Source organism: Triticum urartu, chromosome 1A (genome assembly GCF_056163025.1).
Source record: "Triticum urartu cultivar PI428250 chromosome 1A, HENAU_Tu73, whole genome shotgun sequence".
Lineage (NCBI taxonomy): Eukaryota > Viridiplantae > Streptophyta > Magnoliopsida > Poales > Poaceae > Triticum > Triticum urartu.
The window spans coordinates 431,525,006-431,533,751 of NC_141873.1; the positions used below are offsets into that span (position 1 = coordinate 431,525,006).

The 8,746-nt window shown below is 48.4% G+C and overlaps 1 pseudogene across 1 annotated transcript; it reads right to left on the reverse strand.

Annotated features, from left to right (window-relative positions):
* Positions 1–678: 678 nt before the first annotated feature.
* LOC147991563 (uncharacterized) lies at positions 679–6,070 on the reverse strand (annotated as a pseudogene). The gene is made up of 2 exons (XR_015603531.1): positions 5,428–6,070; positions 679–843 (listed from the first exon to the last, which is right to left on the reverse strand). The product of XR_015603531.1 is annotated as an uncharacterized LOC147991563 (transcript).
* Between the last annotated feature and the right edge of the window lie 2,676 nt (positions 6,071–8,746).

Sequence of the window (8,746 nt, forward strand, 5' to 3'; positions counted from 1 at the left end):
TGGCCGCCGGGTGGGGACGCGACGAACGGCGAGGAGACGCGCGGCGCGTCTGCTTCGCGTCCGCACCGACGCATTCCAGGCGCAATTTTAGGCTGGAAATGGGTCGGCGTGGACGCCAGGCGGACACGATTTGAATTTGGGTCGACGCGTTGGGCCGCCACTTTTGTCTGCGCCAACCCAAACGGACGCGGGCGGACGAAATGGGTCGCCCCATTGGAGTTGCTCTTATGATGCTGATCTCTACTGTCATTACAAACTGAAGAGATTCAGTGAAACAACATCGGTCTAGATCTTTGATGAATAACCGCAAGCAAAAGACTATGAACTCAAAGTTTACTACACAGAGGAAAAGCAGAAAACGGTCTTTGCAACCAATCAAACATGCCGCGCAGCCGTTATTACAAACTCCTCTAATGGACATACAAAGCACACCGAAAACACTTCGGTGTGGATTCAACGATTTCTTGGTACCCCGAAGGGCACCCCACACGATAGTTGATACAATAAAGAGGAGTACTCCACTGCCAGTGGTGTACTTCAGACCAAGGTTCATGAGCAAGTTTATCAGCAACCCTGCAAGAACCACTCCCACGAAATTCGCGGACAAGCCTGACCAGAATGGCATGCCATGGACGGACGAGATGATGGTGCCAGTCCATGCTCCGGTGCCTGGGAATGGGACAGCGACGAACAGCATCAGCCTGAGCCACTGGAACTCCTCGACGGGTGCAACATTCCATCGCACCCGCTCGAAGAGGAGGTCCATTATCTGTGTTGCCCAAGCGCTTCTTTGCCAGAGGAAAGTTGCGAGTTTCTTAAGGTAGTGGCACATGCACCATGTTCCTGGAGAAACAGAGAGTATATATCAAGTTCTGTACATATCGAATTGAACATTTTCTGAAGAGAGATGACAAGTTGCTGACACTAGAGTGACAACTGGCAATTTACATAATAATAGGGCCATTGTAAAGTGACCATAAAACCTATATATCAATCACCAGAATGCAAGAACTACTAATATCAATTACACTAGAGATGGCAAGTTGTTCACACTGTAGTGACAATTGGCAATCTATTGGTTTTCGCCGGTTTTCCATTTATTAAATGGGCAACTCTCTTCTTAATTAATCGATGAGGCAAATATTCTGCCTCCGTTTCGGAAAAAAAATTGGCAATCTACATTTCTATCGCGACACTGAAAATTGACCATAAGACACCATCACGACCCTATATATCAATCATCAGAATGCAAAAACTACTAATATCAAACGCTACATAGTCTGCACTTGGCTTCCACATCATCCCAATTTTACGCACGCGGAAGCCACATCACCTTCTTCCTGATCACGCCCACCTCTCTCCCTCTTCCTTTTATATTTTGCACACTACAGAAATCAATTCAGAGTGGATCCTTTCCTATTCTCCGGAGATGCTTGAGCACCTTTTCTTGGAGCACATCAGTCAGCGGCACTCAGATAGTCGAGGTGTGAGTGGCACAGGATTAGATTTCGGGATTGGTCGATGATAGGATGAGGTGGAGGGGAGGGAGAACAGAGACAGGAGGGAAGAGGAGGAAGAAGGTGAAATATCACCTGCATGTGCAAAACCAAGGTAAGGTGCATGCCACTCGAGCAAAACCATCAACCACGTCATTAAGGCCAAGCAGGGAGTATTATGCCTTGTGGTCCTCTGTCTCCGGCTGTGCTGGTTATGTCGCCTCTGGTTGCTGCTTCCAGTTGGTGGATGCTCAATACGATCTTCTTGTTTGTTCACCGCGTTGTTTTCTACGATAGAATATAAAGCTTGTTAACTGGAACATGAGAGAGTTGAACAACCCGCCTGGAGGAGGTTGCTACAGAAATTTTTCTCAGTTAACTAGTGCAACATTGTATGTCTTCAAGGAACTAAATTGGCTGTTGCTCATAAAAGTACTGTGGCCATTGTCCTGGGTAGCAAAGTTTCTGAGGACATCATTTTCAGAGCTACTAATGGTACAAGAGGTCGGATCCTGGTTGCCAGCACATATGATTTTGCTATTTCCTATAATGCCTCAGACTCTCATTTTATTACTGGTACTATTACTGATCTGACCAAATGATGCTGCTGTGTATGGGCCTCCGGAGGACAGTGATAAGATTGTTTTTCTCAACGAGCTTAAGAGCATAAATAATAGTGTGTTGCCTGATTGGATGATTCTTGGGCACTTTAATCTCATTTGCCATGTCAGCGACAATAGCAACGCCAACATTAATCTCAGAATGATAACTGTTTTAGAAACATGATTGAGGATCTTGAGCTCCAGGAAATTGCTCTTAATGGAAGGAGGTTCACCTGGTCTAAGGAGAGAAAGAGAGAGAGAACTCAGTTCATTTCAAAATCGATCGTGTTAGTCTTGGGAGTCGAGCCACTTGTAATATCAGTTGTCTCTGGCCTCAACTGTCATTTCGCATCACTGCCCAATGATCCCCCAGAAGATGCATGTCAAGCACTATAAAGGGTTCAGATTAGAGGCTTGTTGCCTAAGGATGGAGGGATTCAGAGAGAAGGTGCTTGAGGCTGGGCTAAACATGTTCGCTCGAAGGATGATGTAAAGATTCTGCACATCAAGCTGTGAAGAACCGCTCATGCTCTGAAATTGTGATACACAAGATTAAAGAAGGAAGTGAGATTCAGAAAGGAAGTAGCCACTGAGGTGATTTTCCAGCTGGACCTTGATTAGGAGGAACGTGAGCTATTCACTAAGGAATGAAACCTTTGTTTTCTCTTGAAATCACGCTTGACAATGAGATGGCATCAGAAATCTTGTATTATGTGGATCAAGTCTGGAGATGCAAACACAAAAGTTTTTCACGTTAAAGCGAATGACGCAGAGGAGGAAGAATCGCATTCCTGTTCTGAAAATTTTGAGGGGTGAAGAGACGTCTGACCATGATGCTAAAGCTCAGGTGCTGCTGCATCACTTCAATTCCCTGCTCGGGGAGGCTTGCCAGGGACCTTATGGGGCTTAACTGAGATTTTTTTCCTGCAACTCCCCTTGGCTGATCTTCCACACCTTGATGATAATTTCTCGCTTACGAAGCTCAAAGACGCCATCTCCATCTCCATGCTGAGAAGGCTCCGGGCCCGGATGGATTTATTGGGGATTTTGACAAAACTTGTGGGGATATCGTGTGCTCGGACCTTCTGGTTGCCCTAAATCAAATGCATGAGTTGAGAGGTGATCACTAGCACTTGCTTAAGTGCTGAATACTACCAATATTGTTCTCATTCCAAAAAGGATGCGACTTCTTCACCTCTTGCTTCTGGCCTGTGAGTCATATGCATAGTATTGCTAAGATATTGTGAAAGTTTATTGCTTCTCGCCTTGCCCTGCAGCTACATACCCTGATCTCTGAGAGCCAAATCGCCTTCATTAAGAAAAGGTCGATCCAAGATAACTCTGTGAAGAACATTATGAAGGAAGCTCACTTGAAGAAAATACATCTACTTTTCGTCAAATTGGACTTCGCTAAGGGGTTTGATTTTTCTGCTTGAGGCAGGGTTATTGTTCCAGTGCTCGTTGGAGGGGTCATTTTACGTTGACCCTGAGTTCTTCGTCTTCAAGAGTTCTGCTCAATGGGAAGCCCGATGGCACTTTTATTCATAGGGGAGGGTTGAGACAGGAGACCCGCTTTCCCCAATGCTCTTCATTTTGGCTCTGGAACCTTTACAGTGCATTCTGACCAAAGCTTGGTCATGGCCTCTTATCCCCTGTCACGCAAAGAGCTGAGAAGATGAGAACAGTTTTTATGTGGATGACATCACTCTCTTCTTGAACTCTATCAATGGAGGAGCTTGCTATGGCCTCGGGCCTCCTTCATTTTTTCGGCAATGCTCTAGTCTTCAGGTGAATCTCAACAAGTGTGTGGCCTATCCTTTTCGCTATGACCACATGGATCTACAGGATCTTTTATCTGCTTTTGGTGGTTTGCTGGGGTCGTTGATATGCAACTATTTAGGGCTTCCTCTCAGCACCAGGACCCGTAGAAGAATTGAATGCCAACCTTTCTACGACAGAATTGCTGGGAGGTTGAAGCCATGGAAGGTAAAATTCATGTCTGGAAAGGGGCGTCTAATGCTTATCAATTCTGTGCTGACTGCGCTCACAACCTATTTCTTCACTGCTTTTCCACCATCCAAGTGGATTATCAAAAAGATAGACAAGACCAGGACAAGTTTTCTCTGGTGTGGATAAGAGGCGCATGGGGGCAAGCGTTTAGTAAGCTGGGTGAAAGTCTGCTCGTCTAAACACTGTTAGGGATTAGGAGTAAAAGATTTGGAGCACTTTAACAGGGCATTGCGGTTAAGATGGCTATGGTTCAACTGGGACAATGTGAACAGACTTTGGAAAGGACTGCTTGTTCCTTGCAATGCGACCGATCAGCAGCTCTTTGCGACCTGCACTTCGATTCACATTGAGAATGGGGAAAAGGCGAGCCTCATTCTGGTTCAACGGTTTGCTCGATGGAGTGCCTCAGAAAGATATGGCGTCCAGCTTATACCGGTTGTCCTATAGGAAAAGAATCTCTGTTGTGATGGGATCGGGGGCAGGCGGGGGAGTGGATGAAGGGCCTTCAAAGGATTAACTTGGAGGAGGAAATTGACATATTCTTGCATATTTGGTGTAATGTGAGGGGGTCAGCTATCTGAAAACCAAGACTACGTATCTTAAAAGCTCACAGCCTGCAACTCTTACTTGGCGGTGTCTACGTATGATGAGCAGTTCTTCAACAAAATTCATTGTAATGACCTCCTGAAGATTTGGAGTGTTGGAGCTATAGGAGAAGTGCACATTTTTTCTCTGGCTTCTCCTGCAGAACAGAATCTGGACTGCGGACGGGCTGCATTCGAGAGGATGGCCGCACAATGATGTGTGACCAAGTGCTTGAGTCGGTGAACCATCTAATGTTGCGATGTTCTATTGCTAAGCAAATTCGGTTTGCCTTCACCTCTCATCCTAGACCTTTTGCCATTGCCGTGAGATCTTCTGTCACTGCCGGTGGAGAAAACCTTCAGATGGAGTCAGAAATCCACAATGCCAGAAGATGGAGTCCATGGCTATTTATGTAGTCACCTGTGGTAGGAGCGCTGCCGTGGGATTTTCCAGAATGCCCAGGCCTCCTCTGATGGGGCATGTCTTTAGTGAGTGCTGAGTGCTGACCTTCAGTGTATAGGCCAGGTTGATCGAGAGTAGTGGCATGTATTTTTCTTTGGTTTTCTACTAGTTGGTTTCGAGTTGTGTACAAACTTGCCCTATTTTAAATGCAAACTAAGAATGGTAAGTCTGAAGTGAATTTTAGTCAGTGCAGCACCAGCAATTCATCGAACATTTGGCGGGTAAACACTAGATCTCACATTATCAAAGGAACAAGAGAGATGAAAAAATACCCCAAAACTGCTAGGCCGGTGAGTCGGACGGGATGGAGTTGCATCCAGTAGCCAGCCGGAATAGCTCCCCGCAGCTCGAGCACCGGCAACGTGGCAAGCGTGAATACGACGGTGATGTCGGGCCAGCCGAGGCTCTGCAGCGATGCCGCCACCCGCAGCCCAAACCCGGACGCCTTGATGGACTCCTCGGCCGCCGCGAGTGCCGCGCCTCGGCAGCCGAGCAGGGCGGCGGAGGCGCGGAGCCCAGGAGCCCGTCCAGTGTCGGTCGCCCCCAAGCGCGCTCCAGTCGCGGGGCGCCTGGCCCGACTCCTCACCCCCGCCTCGCGCACGCGGCTCTGGAGAGGGGAGCGAGAGCTTTGCGGGGAGGCGACGGGATTCCGGGAGGAGCGGAGGCTGGATCCCTCGGGCGGAGCTGCGAGGAGAGGCCTCTGTCTCCAAGATGCCGGAGGGAGAGGCAAGGGTACGGCCGCCATGGGCCCATGGCTGTCCGGATCGAGGACAGAGGCTACTTTAGCTTGCCGTCGCCGCGGTGGTGCTCTGCGGGTTTGGGTCGGTACGGACGGTGGTTATGAGGAGAGGAGGGCTCGTCGGAGTTGGTCTCCTGTGTGTTTGGAGTGCTACCGTGACGCCTTCTCTGGTTCATGCCTAGTTTTTTTAACACTGTTCATTATCCATTTTGCATCACAGAAAAAATAGCACGCTACAACATTCTAAGGAATGCCTCGCTAAATAAATCAGTGTACATGAGAAGGATGGGTGTCTTATTTTTCCTTGGTTGATTTTTTATTACAGTTCACTTCCGGTTTTATAGTGTGTTTCATGATCATGCATCTGACTACCTATTTCTACTGCAAAACATGTGGGTATTTACGATCTGGGTATTTTTGCAGGTGGTTTCACAAGATGCAGCATCTAAAATAAAATCCAGACACAAATTACTGGAGGTGGGCAGCAGATCATAATATACTTCCTCCGTTCCAAATTACTTGTCTTAGATTTGTCTAGATACGGATGTATCTAGCACTAAAATGAGTCTAGATACATCCGTATCTAGACAAATTCAAGACAAGTAATTTAGAACGGAGGGAGTACCTTTGACTGACCAGAAGCACTTTGATCCCCAGGTTTCTTTCTTCTTCGTTTTTCTTTTCCTGCTGACAGGTCTGGGTATGAAATAGAGGATCATCCAATTTTTTAGCAGATCTATGATCTGTGTGTGAAACAAAGGATCTAAACTTTGGGGGATCGAAGGAGAAGTAAGTTGCCAGCAAGAATCGTGTGGAGAAGTTGTGCACAAAGATCAAAAGACAGCAGGAGATCTGAGCTTTGTTTCTCCTTCCATGATGGCGGCTGTGTGGGTGTCGAGCAAGAAAGCGAAGGGGCAAGGAGGAAGACCTAGTTTTCTTTCTAAACTAAACAAATAACAGAACAAACAAACAAACAAAAAGTTAGTTTTGGGTCAGTCAGTTTTCTTTTGGGTTGTATTCTTTTCAAGTTTTGCACCAATCGACTGGCCACTTTCTTGAGTCAGTCGATTGATTTGTAGTCGCTCCCATTCTATTTTGGGTCAACTTGCGTTTTGTCTTGCGAAGAGAATTGGTTGTTTGCTTTTTGTTGCATGCCATTGGTTAATCGGCCATAGAACTGCATGCATGAGGTTAAACAGCATGGACAACCGGCCCGAAAAACCTGACCGGGCTTGACTTTTAGACCAGGCTCGGTCTTCTCTTTTCCTGTATTTTGGGTTGGGCTTCAGGCCGGCCTTGCACGTACACACACTAAAAAAAGTGTTCGGGTCGGGCTCGGGCTTCTCTTGTCATGTATTTCGGGCCGGCCTTGCACACACACACACACACTAAAAAACAGCATTTGGGCCAGGCTTTTGGGCTTTGGGCTTGATTTTGGGCTGGGCTTGGGCTTGAAAACAGAGAGTATTTTGGACTTCGGCCCGAGTTTGAGCTCGAGAAATGAATTTACAAGCCCGGTCCAAGACCCGGCCCAGCCCAACGTTTGCCCGGGTTTACATGAGGCTCCGGCTGCTCAATGTGGACGTTTCTACTCTTTTTTTTCCTTTGCATGCGTAGATCGTACTGAGCGTATTCTGCGCAAGATGTTTTTTCTTCAGTCTATTTTTCTTTGTTTTTGCACGCGTGGAATCTAATGATATTGATGACATGTAGTACGTTTTTTTTAACTGCCACCATGGCTCCTTTAGAGGGACACATCTCCTCTGACGTGCCGTGACGGCCACTGACATGTGGTCCCGGGACCACACGTCAGTGGCACAACGGCAGTGGGCCGTACGTTAGAGGATTTGTGTCCCCTTTAGAGCATCTACAACGGGCGCCCTCCAATCCACCGCAAACACCCAGGCCGGTTACCCGGTCACTAACCGGACAAAAAATTGTCATCTAATCGGATGTCTTATATCCAACCCAAATGACCGGACTGACCGGCACTCTCCATACTCAGCCTATATCTGGGACAGATATAGGGGCGCCCGCCACGTCGGCTCTGTCAAGTTGGACCCATCCCAAATCCTCTGCTAATTTACTAGTCCTTCCACTTCGACTGAGCTCCTCCCGCCTTCGTCCTTCATTTCCCGCCTCCCTCCCTTGCTTGTTGTCCATGTCTGCCGTCGCCGACACCCTGTCTTCCCCCATGGCCACGGATGATGCCTCGGCTGAATCAGCCGGGCACCCTGGCATGGCGACGGATCGCCGGATCCTTGCAAGGTGAAGAACCTTGCCCGGAAGGATTGCCGCCGGAGGCAGCGCGAGTGTGAGGTGTTGCAGAAGGTAGCGGCGGACCGTGTCCCGATGAACCTAGACCCTGAATCCGTTTGGTGCATCGGAAAAATTATGATCCTGGCCGGGGTCAATTGCTAGTCTCACTAACTAAGTTGGTCCACCTGTCATATTCATCATCTATCCCAATTCTTGGCAGATGTGTGTACCGGTGGAGCGCCCAAGGTGGAGTGGGAGGAACACTAGGAGAAGGCCGCCATGTACAGCTCGCAGCCCAATGACCGAACCTCACCGCCGATTGCGCCTGCCGCGTGATGCCGTTCGCGTACAGAGGAATCGCGTCTTGGCATGTACGTAGCCATGTAGGCGGCCACCTAGTTGTATTCCAGCTCGAGCGTCACGCCGACTGGACACACGGTGTGCCTGTCTCGCGCTCACCATAGTCTAGTCGCGGTGCCGTCCCTGGTTAATTTTCTCCAAGAGCGTGGTCACTGTGCCCTCCCAACAGTTGACGAGGTCGTCAGATGAGCTGCAGTAGAGCACCGGCGCGACGGCTCTCTCGATCGGCGAGT